The following is a 13,066-nucleotide window of genomic DNA, read 5'->3' as shown; positions in this document are numbered from 1 at the left end:
AAAATGGCCACAGTAGAGAAAGGAGAATCACAATTTCTAAGTTTCTATTTATTTTTTTCTCATAGACATGGGATATGACTTGAGGTAAGTTGTCTCACCTTCAAGAATGTGTTCATACTTTACTTTTCACATTGTAAAATGATATAGACACTCTATGTCCCAAATAATAATGGTCTATCTAGGGATCAATTTGAGATCCTTGGAAAACAAACATTAAGCAATGGTAGAAATGCCTGATGGTGATTTATGAGTCTGGAAACCTTGATAATACCATTGCCATCTGAGTTTTAAGTTGTTATAGAATAAGAACAGACTTAGAATGCCATTACTATGAAATTATTCCCTATCCCTGTACATCAGTCACATTTTACAAATATAAAATGATGTTTTCAAGATAGTTTTTTTAGGGTGTTTACTTTCTAGTTTATTATTGTTACACTTAAAATGTTCAGAGGTAAAATTATCTGGAACTAGACATCAAGATGATCAATATATGTCCCTGGCTTTTCAGATAGTTTGGCTGTGGTCTGTTATGAGCTCTTTTTGGAGAATTATTTAGACAAGTCCACTCCTTTTTAAATTAAAGATTGAGGTAATTAAAAGGGATTTTTTTTATAGAACAACTCATTCCTATTAAGAAAATCAGAATTCATTACTGAAATGAGATGAAAAAAGCCTAAAAATATTAATATCTCTTGCCACTTTTTGAAAGCTATATTTTCATAAATTATATTTTCAAAGCCAGCACTTCCAGATGATGAAGCAAAATGAAAACTGAATTTTTTAAATCAAAGAAAGAATGCTTATGCTAGAGAGGAAGAGGAAAGGGAAACATATTAGTCCTTAGAACTATTCTTTTTTTTTTTTCTGTTTTTAAAAACACAAATATAGGCTTTCCCCCATCAAAAGTGGAATCATACTTCACGTGTTTCTTTTATTAGTTATCTATTTTATACATATTAGTGTATACATGTCAATCCCAATCTCCCAATTCATCCCCTCCACGCCCCCCACCCCCCACTTTCCCCCTTGGTGTCCATACGTTTGTTCCTTAGAACTATTCTTAATTCTAACTACAGTTACTAATTCTCATCTTTTAAACTTAAGAACTCATTAATACGTATACAATATCAGTTGTGTACATGTCTATGGTATTATCTAATAACACACAAGATATTGTGACTGCTTATATCCAAATGGAAGAAATAAGTGAATGTGTATACTTGCCTGTACATGTACAAGAGTATGAAGATGGATATGTAAATATCAGAGCACATTTTAGGAAACACAAGTATAAGAGTGTGTTTTCATATACTGTCACAGAAATGTAAACATATGGGAAACTGGAGACAACGAATTCATTAAGCCAGATAGTTCAAGGAAAAGGTGAGATTGCATGGTTTAGGAGGAGAGTAGGAAAGTGACTTAGCAGAAAGGAAGCAAAGAAATACCATGCGTCACATACCTCTGTGTGATCCTCCAGAGACATTTTCCCTTTATTTCCATCTCCCCTCTGCCTCAAAAATGGGACCGCATTGACCCCATCAAAGGACCCTGGTGTACTCTGGCTTCTGAATAAGTTTGAGACTTTATTTCTTCCAGGTTTCATTCCTCAGCCCTTTGGCATTAAGACTGGTAACATCTCACTGCTGCTGGCCTCCATTCCTGCCCTGTTTGTGGTGATCCACTTCTACTCCAGACAAACTTTTATAATCTGTCACTTTGTAAATAAAAACTCATCTAATGATCTCTTTTCTGTTGGGAACTTGGCTGATATATTAGTTGGTACTAGAAATGGCCCCAGGAAACAGACTCCTTGAACTAAGACTCTGGGATTAGCACATCATATATTTGAGGCATAACCTCTTTGGGATAACCTCTTTGCTGGGGCTGTGAGGGATTGGGTAAGGGTAACGCTTGGCATATTGTAGCCTCATAAATATTCAGGTAACCACTGCGGTTGCATGAGATGAAGAGCTGGCAGAGATCAAGTGGCTGTAACACATAGCTGCTCTGACAATTAAGATTTTAGTGTCATTTAGCTTCTTTCTACAGTTCTAGAGAATATTGTTGACTGAAAAAAAAATGCACAGCCTAAAAGTTGAGAGTTATGTTTTATTCAGCAGACAAAACTGAGGCCTGAAGCCCAGGACACAGCCTCTCAAATACCTCTAAGGGACTGTTCTGAAGAAGTAAGGGAGGAGCCAGGACACACGGAGTTTTTGCAACAAAGACCAGGTAGTTGGAACGTCAGAAGGTTACTGTTATCTAAAAAAGGGTACAAATTAACTTATCTACAAAACAGAAATAGAGTTACAGATGTAGAAAACAAACTTATGGTTACCGGGGTTGGGGGGAGGGATAAACTGGGAGACTGGGGTTGACATATACACACCACTATACATAAAATAGATAACCAATAAGGACCTACTATATAGCACAGGGAATTCTACTCAATACTCTGTAATGGCCTATATGGGAAAATAATCTAGAAAAGAGTGGATATATGTATAACTGATTCATTTTGCTGTACACCTGAACCTAACACAACATTGTAAATCAACTATACTCCAAAAAAATTTATTTATTTTTTAAAATATTTATTTATTTATTCATTTATTCATTTTGGCTGCACCAGGTTTTTTTTTTTTTTTTTCTGTTGGTTTGTATTTTAATGATTTGCAATACTTGTGTGGTATATTTGTGTGGTTTTTTTTTTTTTACATCTTTATTGGAGTATAATTGCTTTACAATGTTGTGTTAGTTTCTGCTATACAACAAAGTGAATCAGCTATATGTATACATATATCTCCATATCTCCTCTCTGTTGAGCCTCCCTCCTACCCTCCCTATTCCACCCCTCTAGGTCATCACAAAGCATCGAGCTGATCTCCCTGTGCTATGCAGCAGCTTCCCACTAGTCAACCGCTTTACATTTGGTAGTGTATATATGTCAATGCTACTCTCTCACTTTGTCCCAGCTTCCCCTTACCCCCTCTCCGTGTCCTCAAGTCCGTTCTCTACATCTGCGTCTTTATTCCTGCTCTGCCACTAGGTTCATCAGTACCATATTTTTAGGTTCCATATATGTGTGTTAGCATATGGTATTTGTTTTTCTCTTTCTGACTTACTTCACTCTGTATGACAGTCTCTAGGTCCATCCACCTCACTACAAATAACTCAGTTTCATTCCTTTTTATGGCTGAGTAATATTCCATTGTATATATGTGTCACAACTTCTTTATCCATTCATCCATTGATGAACGTTTAGGTTGCTTCCATGTCCTGGCTATTGTAAATAGTGCTGCAATGAACATTGTGGTACATGACTCTTTGAATTATGGTTTTCTCAGGGTATATGCCCAGTAGTGGGATTGCTGGGTCATATGGTAGTTCTAGTTTTAGTTTTTTAAGGAACCTCCATACTGTTCTCCATAGTTGCACTGGGTCTTAGTTGCAACATGTAGGATCTTTAGTTGCAGCATGCAGCCTTCTTAGTTGTGGCATGAGAACTCTTAGTTGTGGCATGCATGCAGGATCTAGTTCCCTGACCAGGGATCGAACCCAGACCCCCTGCATCGGGAGTGTGGAGTCTTACCCACTGGACCACCAGGGAAGTCCCTAAAAAAAAATTTTTTTAAAGAGTTACTGTTTTTTAAAGAAAACCAGATATCTCAAGTTAAGGAATTTGGCACTTTTCTATGCATGGGAAGATGCAAGAGCCTGGGTTCACTGAAATCATTCCTTTGATATGCACCTCAGCTATCTGGGGCCAGTATCCTGTGCTTTCTCATGCTGAGTCTCCTCAGGATGTGCCATTAGGAGTGGCTGAAGTGTGATAGCTTGATGGCTGCAACATCCCTTATTTACTGATATGGCAGGCAACATTTTTTTTCACCGACAATATCGATAGGGAAAAAGATAATTAAAACTATGAACATGTAATTACAAATGTGTACAGAGAGTCAGAAGGTTTCCTGAGTCGCTTTGAAGGAGCGCTTCTCTCCTATGGTCACTCAGAGGATACAGCTGACAACCAAGCTCACAACCTGATTGTAAATGTCGTAGAGTCACAGCACTAATTATAAATCAGACCCTCCATCTCTATTATACTAAGAGAAAGGCAATTATCAGGAAACAACAGGCCGCATTGGATGTGATATTTTGGAAGATAATGATGAAGTTAAGAACTTTGAATCTCCAAATTCTCTTGAACACTTACCTCACAGCAAATATTGACTCTCTTCACACTCATACCCTCCAGTGGAACATGGAATTGGATGGTGAAATTAGGCAGTTATGATAATCAGTTTATGCCTAGCAACCGGCTTCAGAGGGAAAATTCAGATGCTGCATCTTATGGTATTCCTTTATTTTTTTTTCTACTCTTTTCCCCATTAGTTCCTTATATGAAGAATAGCAGAAATAGCTAAAATTTTAGACTCTGGGAAGGAATATGACAATTAATGTTACCCCATGATGATGCAATAGTTTATGAGATTTTGTTCTCACTGGTTGCAGATAAAGGCTTTCCACCCAGACAAAGACAACACTGGGTGCCAAGAGGCAAAAAGGGCTGACTCTTTTTGTACTACAACAAAAAGCCTCCCATACCCTCCGACTTCAGGTCAATGGGGAGCCTAGCAAAAGGTAGGAAGTAGGGAAGACAGTGATGGCAGGGAAGTTACTTCCTTGGCTTCTTTCTGGCGAAGTTACGTAGGGCTGGCTATACTCTCAGTGGAAAAAATCCCTGCTCATCCCCAGGTGGTCTTCTGTTCTCATCACTTCCTTGGTGAGTCCTCCTTTTAGGTCTCAGGACATGCATGGGGTAGGGGAGGGGAGTAAGAGCTCTGTTGTGGGTGGTCCCAGGTCCCTGCATGATCCAGTTGTTTAATAAATTCCATTCACACCTTGGTCATTAGTCCCTTTGTAAATGAACCTTCCTTAAGTTACTCTGATGTGAGTGGGCCATCTGTTTCCTGTGAGGAAAGACCCTGACTGACACTTAGATGTCTGATAACAAACATGCCAAAACCAACTTTAGAATATGCAGAGGCAAATTTGGCAGGCTTCTCTGTTTGAAAAAAAAAAGTTCACTAAGAATTTTCCTCTATTCTGTATCTTTTCTGAAAAGACATCACTGAATCTCTAAGAGAACATAGGTTTTGAGCTCCAACCATTTCTGAAATGATACTGATGTTATCCATGAGTGCTGCCGAATCTCCAGGTCATGTCTGCAATATAGGATGATGCTTCGGAAGCTTTTAGTGAAGGTAATCTTTTCTAGAAACCTTAAAAAGGTCTACGAATACAAAATCATTTACCATACCAATGAATACAAAGCTGTTTACCATAATTACCCTTCAAATTCCTCTTCTCATTTTATGTCTGGGTACTCAGTCTAAATAAGCATGACATCATCATGTAAATCATGAGAATTTTCAAGTAGTGATGGTGGATTTTTACTGATCCATTGGATCTCTCTTGCTTATTTCTCTCTGGTGACTAATGGTGAGTAACCAGAGAAGGTAACTCATGTGCAGCTAGGTTTGCTATCTGGTTACCTACCTAACAGTGGGTTAATCAACTGTAGCAAAGACTAGAAAACATTCCAAGTAATTAAAATCCATTAGGTTTGCTGGCTCTTACCTAAAAATCTAAAACAAAACAAAACAAAAAGCAAACAAAAATAAGACAATAACATTGTCCTAAGCTGGAATTAGGTTTGTTGTTTATCTTTTGTTGTCTGACACATTTATTAATTCAGCCAACATTTGAACATCAAGTCTCAGTTTAGGTACTGATGATGAAACAATAAAAGAAAAAAGAAAAAAGAAAATAATACACAAATCCTCCCTTTGGAGAAGTTTCTAGTCCAGTTGGGAGGAAGCAATTACAATATAAGTACCATGGTAAAGGTAAACCATGTAACACATAGGAGGGGCATCTAAGTCAGGTGGGAGATGGTCCAGAAAAATCTTCTTAGAGGCATCACATAGGAGAAATGTTTTGGAGAATAAATAGTATTAGATAGGCCAAGAAAGGGGACAAGGACATCCCTAGGAGAGGGACAGATACAGACAAAGATGCAAAGATCTGAAATAGCATGATGTGTTCAGGGAACTGCCAGGGGTACTTTATAGCTGGAGAAAAGGGTGAGTATGAGAAGGTGACTGGTCAGGAAGCAAGAGAAATAGAAAGGAACAAGGTTCCAAAGCCTGGAGCAAGGCTACAAAGTTTACACTTCACACAAAGTTGTAGGGCTGTATTATTCAGAATGCCAGCTGCAAGTATAGTAAATGGTTTCAAAAGAAAAAAATGGACTGGCTTAACTGTAAATCCATGATAGGGTTGGCTTCAGGGTTAGCTAAATCCAGAAGCTCCCGTGATTTCCTGAAGTTTACTTTCCTCTATGTGTTGGGTCCAACCTTGGACTATAAAAATGTCTCATGGGGGCAAAATAAATGTCACTGTCCTTGGATTCCTTTGTACATACCATAAGGTCCAGAGGAAGATAAGAGTCTTCTATCCTGGCATTTGAAGCAAGAGTTCTGAGATTCACCCAGATTGAAACATTTTAAGTCACATACCCACCCTTAGACCAAACAGGGTTCAACCCTGGGAGTGGGAAAATTTCCAATGAGGCATGTGTGTCAAATTCTCAAAAAGTAATTATTTCACAAGTAATGGAACTACCCTCTTTTTAACACTACATTTTACTAAAAAGCTCAACTAGTGCTGTCTTAGAGGCTTTACTTTTATCCACCTTAGTAAGCCACATGGTCAAATGATACTAAGTCCTGGAGAAAAAGGTGACACGTTATAAATCAACTGGAATTTCATTATGCTAGATATTTTAATTATGCACGATGGGCACCAGAATTCCAATGCTTGTTCTTCTTTTCTAAGGAATTAGTGAGAACTTTTACCCAGAATCAGTATGGCCAAGAACAGTGTCATAGAATCTAATATGAGTCCTTTGAATGTGGGTTGTACATTATTCTGTATTGGCCAATCCATGCTGAGATGTCCAAATTTTGCTTCTGGCTTGTATTATTGAATCCCTACTTCTTTCTAGGTTTTCTTCAACATACAGTCTTTGAGGATGGCGTCTTTGCCATTTGATTTCTTGAAGAGCTTGCTTCCCTCTAATGTGCTTTGCACAACGTGGCCTGTGCCCTTTCCACGCATTTGCTTTGGTGGCTGTATCTTCCCTCGGGTGAGTTGCTTGCTCTCACCTCAGTGGTGGCAGATGCATTTTAAGCCCCTTTTGTGAGAAGTTATTTTTGTTAGGAGTTTGCATTGTTCACAGTACTTTGACATGTGAAGAAAAAGAATACTAAACACAAAAAGATGAAGCCATTCTTGACCATTACTTAATGTACAAGATTAAGGATATATCTCTACTAACTAACTTTGTGAATGTTTAAATTGATGTTTGTTGAAGTTCATTTCACATTTGTATTAATAATAGTAGATTATTTTCTTCCCTTTTAAACTGGTTACCTTGGTTTTTATTGGTCCTTAATGTTGATCTGTATCTGGACAGGACTGACTAACCTCTTCCCAGGTATTTCCAACTTCTAACAATGTTTGGGTCAACTCTTGCACATGACTCATATTGATTATACATTCATTGTAATATCTTCTCCATTAGGTAATAAATTTCTTAAGGGTGACATTAGTGTTTTCCTTCTCAGCTATTCTATATACTTTCTAGTGCTTGGAGGGCTAGATCTTCAATGAGTATTCAATATATAATTAAGACATGTTTTTAAAACCAAGTCAGGAAAAGTGTTCTTAACCATAGTCCTTTTATTTGGATAAATGTTTAAATCAAGTATCTTACCTAAAGATGAACTATCCAGTATTAAATTATGTCGGATTCACTAATGATGTTCTTCTTAGGAAAGATACTCTCCTGTAAAGATGATTTCCATTCACCATCTCTGTTGATGACTTCAAGTACAGAGTTTGGGATTTTCTTATGAAATATGTAGAGAATTCTAAATTTACAGGGGTAAAAAAAACAGGTACACGTAAACTGGTCATAATACTTTGCAAAAGTGACCTTATAAAAGTCTCAGGGATTATATTATGTTAATGTATGTAAGACTTTTTTTTTTTTTTTTTTTTTTTTTTGCGGTATGCGGGCCTCTCACTGCCGTGGCCTCTCCCGTTACGGAGCACAGGCTCCGGACGCACAGGCTCAGCGGCCATGGCTCACGGGCCCAGCCGCCACGCGGCATGTGGGATCCTCCCGGACCGGGGCACAAACCCGCGTCCCCTGCATCGGCAGGCGGACTCCCAACCACTGCGCCACCAGGGAAGCCCTGTAAGACATTTTTAAGGTCATAAGTCATAAGATTTAGTCCAAAGGTGACCAATATAATAAATAAAAATAGAGTGTAGAATCACCAAAGAGCTATATCATGCAGCATTTTTTATTGCTAAGAGAAAAAAATTATTTGTTGCTTTGAAAGTAATGATATTTCTTCACATTGTTCTCATTTCATATTTTTAACAAAATACTTTAAAATGGAGTACTCTTTTATTGTAATATCAATTTTATCCCTTTTGCTTCAAGGAGTATATCCCATAATCAGAAGAACTGTACACCCTAAGGCATAAGTTGCTCACCCTTTATTTGGATAGCCACCTGATGAACTCAGTGGATTTTCTGAGGTCCTTTTCAGGTCATTGTCCTATTATAATTGTGAGAAAGGAATGATTACTGCGTAGAATAGCAAAAAATTGTTAATAATTTCTCCTCCCTATATCCTTTGAACCCCACTGAAGTTTATACTTCATTTGTTTTGCATTGCAGTTAACTTTATACTTGTCTAACTCCTTCATTTTTCTATCTTTAAAGGTAAGGACATATATCTTCTCTTTTCTTACATCAGTAATAAAAGTTCTTTTCATATAAAAGGGAGACCCTAACATTTGGTGAGTTGATTGTCTGGAGAACCATGTAAAACCCACTCTTACTGTTAACTAGCCACGTGATTGATTTTTGATAAATCACTTAATCCTCCTGGGCCTCAGTTTCTTCATCTGTAAAATGAAGGAGTTGAACCAGCTAATCCTGAAGACATGTTCCAGTTCTAAAATGCTACAGAGTATATGATGGCAATAACCAAGCATTATTCTTCCCTATCAACATAACGCCACTAGAAATCTATGGAACATGTTTATATCCCAATATATTTAGATTTCATCTGCTATTAATCATCTACAAGTTACAAGATAGTTTGGATTCCACAGTTTTATTTAGGCTCTTTCCATTAACAAATGAGCTGAATCGTATTGGTTTAATGCATTCTGATCGCTGCTCCTACTCTGTGCCAAGTCTGGGTAAAGGGATCCTTCCCTGTAGGTTAAGTCACTCTAGAGAGATGTTGCACCTCCTGTAAGAATTTTTGGATGCAGTATTTGCATTACTTTGCCATGTTTCCCCAGGCAGGAACTTGTCAGGTGATGTAGGCAAAAGAATTCAAGATGCAAGTTTTGTTTGTACTCTTTTTTTTTTTCTTGACTTTCTAACCTGTACTGAAGCAAGTGATCAAGCTCTCCCCAGCCCCTACCCAGTTTACCTATTAGGGAAAACGGAAGGGGGGGTGCAAAAGCTGCTGACTCTCAGGTGTACATGGTAAAGACCAATGTGAGTAAGGGTTCATTTTAGATTAAATGTATTCTGAAATAATGAGTTTCCCAAATTTCTAAAACTACATATTTTCTTTAGCTCTGCATTCTGAAACAAAGCACACACAACTCCCCCCAACCCCACACACACACTTTGCAGAGCTGCACTTTGGCACCGAGGGTGTGACTGCAAAGTCATAATAAACGAGTAGCCAACAAAAACCACTTAATGAGGCCCACCTATACAGTGTGACCCAGCACAGGATAAGCCTTGCTAAAATATTTCACCTGGCATGGGTTCAAGTTTTGAAGTTGAATGAGTCTGCTTTTGTTTCTCACTAAGTTGGGAAGAAAGAGGACTTGTTGTGGAGGAGAGCAAAGGGAGGAATGAGTTAAGTCCTCAGCATCTGTAGTTCTTTTGCTTTGCTTCTTTTCAAACAAGCGCACCACATTGAATAGCATGTGGAAAATTGGCATTTCCAGTGAATAAAAATTAACTGGCAAACAACAAAAGGAAAAACTGAGGAATGCTGTTTGGCTTGTCTTGTCTTGTCAGAGAAAGAACACGTGTGAATCAAATGGTTTAAGATGAATTTCACCTACACGTCTGGCTCCTGTTCAGATGTTTTTAGATTTCTTACTCAAGTTTGTTTACTTGGTAGGTTTTTTTTTGAAGTATAATTTTTCTGTAAGTTAAGAACAAAAAAGGAGAGGACCATAAAAGTAGTATGGGTGAACAACTGTTCAAATGTTCCACTTCAAAAAACTTCCTCACTTTTGTTTTCTTTTGGGGAGACATTTAAAAATTTATGTGAAAAGCCAGAAAACTAACAATAGTATTGTAGAGTTCTGGCCTTTGGAGAAGATTGCTAATCTGATATTTTCATATGAAAGTATGTGTTTTTAAGAAAACATATAAAACGTTTTTCAATATCAAAATACTTTTCTTCATGCACAATAAGTCCCCCCCCCACCGCTGCCACCCAATATGCTGTATGCACTTAAAATATTTGAAATTAAAACCTCATTTTATTCTAGGGAATTTAGAACTGTTCATTTGCCTCCCTGTGTTGTGAAGTTATCCACTGACTGAATGTGTTTGATCTTAGTAAAAAGTAAAAAGCTTAGTAAAAAGCCTCATGGCTGTCCTGTTCCTCGCTATCTTCCTTTGAGGCAGAAAACCATCTGACACAAAATACAATTTATATTTTCATTTAAAGAAATGACCCTCTGAATACAGAACAGACAGCCTTTGTCATGCCAAGTCTATCATGACTTGTGATGGAATCAATTAATCAAAGCAGTTATCTGGTGAAAGAACATATGTTCAGTGACAGAGATCAACTTTCCTGAAGAATAGCTTCACGAAAAGTTGCACAAGTTTATATTTTAGTGACAAGGATGTCAAACAACTCATCACGTATGTAAAATAAATCACCACCAAGACATTTTCAACAATACCAAGGTCATGGGGTTTTCACTACTCTCAGACAATGTCATTAAATTATAATGACTAATGGTGCATTTCAAACAGTGTATAACTTTCAAAATAACTGGACATTAACTTCAAGGGAAAATATATCACAAGGGAAAAAATTCCCTACAAATGATACTGCTCAATAAAGCCAGACTTCATAATTTGATATCAGGTTGTAGCCATCTGAAAGGTAGGAACTTTAGGATGAGAGACTGGCTGAGTTGTAGGGGAACTTAGGTCACTCAATGTAACTATGTTACTTCACGGATGAGGGAGCTTAGGTTTAATGATAGCAAGTGACTACACAAGTTTTGAGCAAAGCATGGTGAAGACTCAGTTTTCCCAACTCCCAGCACATTACACTACAGCACATTTCATGTAGTTTCTGGGTGATATACTTGTCTGCATTTCATATCAGTGTCTCTGGCCTCTAGAGTTAAAAAGAGAGATGTATCTGGATTGGAGCTGAGGAGACTAGAATGGATGGCACACTAACTTTCCTTTGGCAGTGCCTCTCCTGAGCTTAGAATCACATGACTGCTCACTCTAAATAAGAGTAAGGTGAAAGGAATATTTTACTGTCTTTTGAGGAGAACCAGAAGCTCAATTCTTAGGAAAGAAACATCTTTGCCAATAATTTTATCATTTTGATGAATTTCTGCTAGAAGTTAACAATATTGTTTTGAAGGCAAATACTCCTGCAAAAGCAAAATAAGAAAGAGAACTGCTGTTATAGTTTTTTTTCAGTGACCTGTTTTTCAGCTTAGTTTCTCTGTGTGTGTGTGTGTGTGTGTGTGTGCACGCTTGTGTGTGCATACAAACTAAGTGAAACTATTTTTAAGTATTTGGATCACAAATAAAAAAAGAAAAATTAAGACAAATAGCCCTAATGTAATTTTTATGTTCTAAAATTGATTCACTCTGTGACTGTTTGTTTGATTTTATGTGTTATAAAATAAAGTTATAAGATTTAAAGCAGGGCATATTCAGCAGACTTTGAAAGGTTCGTAATTGTTGACTGTAGCAGCAGGTGATTAAGAAAGTGTTTAGAAACTATTTTGCATGGGCCTCCCAATTATTCATCATTTGAATCAGTCCAATGTGTTCAGCTTTCAAAGACTGGCTTAGTATCACTGCCAAACTGAAGCTGGCATCTTGAAAGCTTATTGAATCTTTGTGACCAAGTGCTTTGTTATTGTTTAAAATTTTTCAAAGTAAGAAACAATAATTATTGAAGATGGAAAAACACTTGCTTGTGAAAATAAGTTTTTAACACTGTTGCTCTAAGAATCATGTTCCATTTTGATACCTCCTATTTCTCTTATATACTGATGAATATGCAGCTATGCCTCAACACTTGTCTTCCTGGAAACTTCCCTTATCTTACTTTGGCTCATAATAGTTGACTTCCAGTACTACACGATACGGTATTTAAACCTCTAGGACACTAACACTGAAAGTATTATTTCTCATTACATTTTTTAAAGTTCACCTTCAAAGCCACTTAATAAAAGGCAACAAAACCAGAAGTTTTTACGTTCCCTTTCTCTCTCTAACCAGTTTAATTTTTCTTGGAAGATGTTGTTTGTTCATAATGTTAAAATAGGGAACTATTTTTTATGTAGAAAATAATGATTTATTTTCTGAACATGCAATATGCACAAATGGTGAATGATTATAAAACTTATATTGCCTACAATATAACACATTATATATTCTTCAAGGATCACCAAAAAGGCTACCTATCTCGTTTTACTCTAAGCAGCAAGAAGCCAGATGGGACCTTTGATACCGCCTGGAAATCTTCACTAGATGAGCCAGTTCCTCAGGTATATTTCACCTTCCATGTTACTACAGGCACCAGTGTTGCTAACTTTCTGCTGCTACACAACACAGATCCCCAGTATTCAACAACATTTCCTCACTTTGCTTTGCTCTTCAAAG

At 37.3% G+C, this 13,066-nt stretch overlaps 1 long non-coding RNA gene across 3 annotated transcripts in view; it reads left to right on the top strand.

The window, feature by feature from the left end:
- Positions 1-13,066, top strand: part of LOC113609852 (uncharacterized) — a 75,749-nt gene that overhangs the window by 47,517 nt on the left and 15,166 nt on the right. Inside the window, exon 4 of one of the 3 annotated variants that reach the window (XR_003428847.1) lies at positions 7,079-7,219. This is a non-coding gene — a long non-coding RNA (uncharacterized LOC113609852). Of the gene's footprint in view, positions 1-1,602; positions 1,856-7,078; positions 7,823-13,066 lie in introns of those variants that run through there. The other 2 variants (XR_003428846.1, XR_003428848.1) reach the window with 2 other exon arrangements.

This window comes from Aethalodelphis obliquidens, unplaced genomic scaffold (genome assembly GCF_003676395.1).
Source record: "Aethalodelphis obliquidens isolate GAN/ISIS:26980383/991018 unplaced genomic scaffold, ASM367639v1 scaffold3, whole genome shotgun sequence".
Taxonomy (NCBI): domain Eukaryota; kingdom Metazoa; phylum Chordata; class Mammalia; order Artiodactyla; family Delphinidae; genus Aethalodelphis; species Aethalodelphis obliquidens.
Note: the sequence above shows the minus strand (reverse complement) of the source record. Positions and strands in the feature narration are given on the sequence as shown.